At 44.8% G+C, this 4,823-nt stretch overlaps 1 long non-coding RNA gene across 1 annotated transcript; it reads right to left on the bottom strand.

Annotated features, from left to right (window-relative positions):
* Positions 1-983: 983 nt before the first annotated feature.
* On the bottom strand, positions 984-3,852 carry LOC145514527 (uncharacterized). The gene is made up of 2 exons (XR_014060198.1): positions 3,686-3,852; positions 984-3,295 (listed from the first exon to the last, which is right to left on the bottom strand). It is a non-coding gene; the product is annotated as an uncharacterized LOC145514527 (long non-coding RNA).
* Between the last annotated feature and the right edge of the window lie 971 nt (positions 3,853-4,823).

Here is a 4,823-nt window from a genome sequence, read left to right as displayed (position 1 = left end):
ACATTTCAGTGTTTATAAATCTGTTTATAAATCAGGACTGGAGGTGGAAGCAGCAAAGATCAAGAAAGAGCCACCAGGGTGGCAGGAGGAGACCAGGAGAGTACAGGGTCAAGGAGGCCAAGTGGGGAAGGGGAGGCCAACTGGGCCAAGTGCTGCTCACGGGTCAGGTAAGATGAGGACTGCTGGGCTCAGTAACATAGAGGACCGTGACTTGGTAGGAGATCATTTAGTAGGGTGGTAGGAGCATATGCCTGCAAGAATGAGAGGTGACAAATTGGTGACAGTGAGTGTGGAAAACTCCTGTGAGGAATTCCACTACAAAGAGAAAGAGAGAAATGCGGCAGTGGCTAGATGGGGCAGCAGGGCCAGAGAATTCCTTAAACAGCTTTATCGAAATATAATTCACATCCCATAAAAGACACTCTCCCTCTTTAAAGTATGCAATTCAGTAGTTTTAGTATAGACACCAGATTGTGCAAACATCTCCATTACCTAGTGTCAGAACATTCTTGTCACCCCAAAAAGAAACCCCATATTCATGAGCAGACATTCCTCCCTTCCCCCAGCCCCGAATCACTGTTCTATTTTCTATCCCTGTGGAATTGCCTGTTCCAGACATTTCAAATAAATAGCTAGCTAGCTAGTGAAGTCGCTCAGTCGTGTTCAACTCTTTGCGACCCCATGGATTTAGCCTGCCAGTCTCCTCCGTCCATGGGATTTTCCAGGCAAGAATGCTGGAGTGGGTTGCCATTTCCTTCTCCAGGGGATCCTCCCAACCCAGGAATTGAACCTGGGTCTTGTGCACTGCAAGCAGACTCTTTACTGTTTTTGCCACCAGGGAAGCCACTTCAATCATCAAATATATGGTATTTTGTGATTGGCTCTTTCATTTAGCATATTTTTAAAGTTCATCCATGTATCATTATATACAAAATATATCATTATATGCATTATATACAAAATATAATTCTTCATTCATTATATGTTATATACAATGCATATGCCACATTTTATTTATCCATTCACCAAGTGATGAACATTTGGGTTGTTAACACTTTTTGGCTAACATAAAACATGCTGCTAATAAACATTCATACACACAAGTTTTTGTGTGGCCATATGTTTTCAGTTTTCTTGGGTATATACCTAGGAGTGGAATTGCTGGATCATATGATAACTTTATGTTTAATATTTTGAGGAATTCTCAAACTTTTCCAAAGTGACTGCACCATATTACATTCTCATCAACGACATATAAAGGCTCTAATTTCTTCCCAATCTCATCAGCATTTGTTACTGTCTTCTTTATTTTTGTCATCCAGGTAGGGAAGAAGTGGTATCTCATTGTGGTTCTGAAGACTACTGATGTTGAGCATCTTCTTACATGCTTATTGGCCATTTGAATATCTTCTTTGGAGAAATGTCTGTTCAAATCCTTTACCCATTTTTAAATTGGGTTATTTGCCTTTTTGTTGTTAAGTTGTGAGAGTTCTTTATATGTTATATTGATTCCTTCTAGTGTATTATTCATCTCTGTTCATTTGTTCTTTAGTTCTTGTAGGTCTTTGGTAAACATTTCTTGCATCTTCTCAATTTTTGCCTCCATTTTTTCCTGAGATCCTGGACTATCTTCCCACTATCATTATTCTGAATTCTTTTTCTGGAGGGTTGCCTATCTCCAGTTTATTTAGTTGTTTTTCTGGGATTTTACCTTGTCCCTTCATCTGAGACACAATTTTCTGCTTTTTCATTGTGATTAACTTTCTGTAATGGTTTTTGTTTTAGTCGCTGTGTGACTGCTTCTTCTTGCTTCTTCTGTCTGCCCTCTGATGGGTGAGGCTAAGAGGCTTGTGGAAGCTTCTTGATGGGAGGGACTGGCAATGGGAAAAACTGGGTCTTGCTCTGGTGGGCAAAGTCTTGCAGTAAGACTTTAATCCAATTATCTGCTGATGGGTGGGGTTGCACTCCCTCCTATTGTTTGGCCCAAGGCGATCCAACCCTGGGGCCTGGGGCTGTATGGTAGGGTTAATGGCAAACTCCAAGAGAGTATCACCAAGGGAGACCTTCCGGTGCCCCTGTCCCTGTGGTGAGCCACTGCTGACCCAGGCCTCCACAGGAGGCCCTCCAACACTAGCAGGTAGTTTTAGTTCAGTCTCCTATGGGGTCACTGCTCCTCTCCTCTGGATCTTGGTGTGTGCAAAATTTTGTTTGCTCCAAGACTGTAGTCTCTGTTTCCCCCAGTCCTCTGGAAGTCCTATAATCAAACCTCACTGGCCTTCAAGGTCAGATTCCCAGCAGATTCCCAGCCCCTTTGTTGGATCACCAGGCTGGGAAGCCTGACATGGGGTTCAGAACCTTCACAACGGTGGGAGAACTTCTTTGGTATTATTGTTCTCCAGTCTGTGGCTCACCCACCTAGCAGGTATGGGATTTGATTTTATCAGGATTTTGCCCCTCCTACCATCTCACTGCAGCTTCTTCTTTGTCTTTGGGCATGGGGTATGCTTTTTTGGTAGGTTCTAGCATCCTCTTGTCAATAGTGGTTCAACAGCTAGTTGTGGTTTTGGTGCTCTCACAGGAGGAGATGGGTGCACATCCTTCTACTCCTCCATCTTGAACCGGAAGCGATATAGTCTAGATACTAGTCCCTTATCAGATACATGATTTGCAATTATTTTCTCCCACCCTGTGGCTTATGTTTTTACTTTCTTGATGGTGTCCTTTGAAGCACAGAAGTTTTTAATCTTAATGAATTCCCATTTATCTATTTTTTCTTTTGTCACTTGTGATTTTGTGTCTTATCTAAGAACCCATTGCCTAATCCAAGGTCATTCCTGTTTTCATCTGAGAGTTTCAGAGTTTTAGCTCCTATGTTTAGGTGTATGATCCATTTTAAGTTAATGTTTTATATGGTAAAAGGTAGGGGTCATCCAAGTTCATTTTTTTAAATGTTGTCCCTGCACCATTTAAGACAATTCTTTCCCATCGAATTTTCCTGGTACCCTTGTTGAAATCTGTGTTGTTTTTAATATGGGAGAGATCATTCACCTGTGCACACTGATGGGAAAGTTCTGTGCAGAGGGGGATGTGGTGATGAAGAGGAAGAAGGAGAATGACTGGACCAGTGCCCTCAGGAGGGAGGGGGTAGGATCCAGTGTCCAGTAGAGGGGCTGGCCTGAGTCAAGAGCAAGGGCAGTTTGTAGTACCAGGAGGAAAGATGGGCACAGACGAAGGGAGTGAACATTCTCTTCCAGTTGATCCCTCTTCTCAAGGAAACAGGAACTAAGGTCATGACCTGAGGGATGACAGAGGAGGAAGTGTTGGCAACTGAAAAGAGGCAGAAGGAGAGGAAGTGCATGGGAAAACACGGCAATGTGAGTGAGACCAGCAGCGTGGGCAGGCGTTTTCTTTAGCCACATCCAGCTTGGCAGGTGCAGGCAGGGAGGGGGTAGAGATTCAGGGGTGCCATCCTCCAAGGCCTCTGAGGGCCACCTGTGCCTGGGACAGAAGGTCAAGGCTGGTTCTTAGTGGCCAAGGATGTTCAGTTTCATCCAGGGGGGTCTACACCCACACACTGCTCAACTTGTCATCTCCAGGCAGGGGGAAATATTGTTGCCCCTAAATCAGGTTAGCATTCAGGGATCCAGGAAGTCCCCCGTAAGCCCTCACCCTCCCTGCTCCCCACCTGTCCCAGTCTGCTCCGTGTGCCATAACAAAGCGCTGCAGGCTGGCAGCCTAATCATGCCCATGTATCGCTCGCAGTGTGGAGGCTGGAAGTCCATGATCACGATGCCGGCTTGGCCGGGTTCTGGTGAGGGCTCTTGGCTTTCAGATGGCCCTCTCCTCTTGGTCTTCACATGGCAAAGAGAGAGACAGAGAGAGAGGAAGCTCTCTGGTATTTCTTCTTGTAAGGGCACTAACCCCATCATGGGGGTTGCTGCACCATGGCCTCATCTAACTCTACCTTGCAAAGACTCCATCTCCAAAGGCCATCATATTGGGGGTTAGGATTTCCACATAGAATTTGGGGGAGACACAATTCCATCCATAGCACCATCCAGCCTGATCCTGACCTCTAATGAGGACCTCAAACAAGTTCAGGTGCTGAACTTCAGAACAGAGAAAGGACTGAAAGAGGTCGCTGGCCCTTACAGTGACATGTCTGTATCAATGGCAACCCAAGTGGAAAAGAAAAATCTTTCATCTTTTTGTTTTCTATGGTATATCTCATGGAGTGGTGAGGCCTGATGAGGTCCCCACTGGCCACACATGACTTGACATGTGTCTGGTCAGATTTGAGATGTGTTATGTAACATATACACTGAGTTTCAAAGAGATAATATAAAAAATCAGAAAATATCTCAATAATCTTTTATATTGATTACATTTGAAATGATAATATATTGGTTATATTGGGTTAAAGTGTACTACTAAATTTATTTCCTACTTTTAAAAAATGTGGTTACTAGAAAATAAAAGATTATATTTGTGGCTTGTATTGTATTTCTACTGGACAGACCCTAGAGAAAAGACCCTATGTCCAAACAGCTCCCAGCAGAGCTGGCCCTCCTGCCTTGGTCAGTGGCACATGGACCACCCTTCAGGGTTGTGCTCTGGAGGGGCAGGTCCACAGTGGGCTCATGAGGTGGCCTTGCTGGGAGGAACGGCCCCAGGGAGCTGGGCACCAGGCTGGTTCTTGTCTGGTTTCTGGACTGGTATCTAATTCACATTTTTAAACACTAGACTCCCCTCAGGCACAAGATGCCCACACTCTGAGATTCCCGTGCACCTCTGCTGCTTCCTGTGAGCCACAACCCTGGGGC

The sequence above is a fragment of the Giraffa tippelskirchi genome, chromosome 7 (assembly GCF_054371585.1).
Source record: "Giraffa tippelskirchi isolate mGirTip1 chromosome 7, T2T-mGirTip1v1.2.pri, whole genome shotgun sequence".
Lineage (NCBI taxonomy): Eukaryota > Metazoa > Chordata > Mammalia > Artiodactyla > Giraffidae > Giraffa > Giraffa tippelskirchi.
Note: the sequence above shows the minus strand (reverse complement) of the source record. Positions and strands in the feature narration are given on the sequence as shown.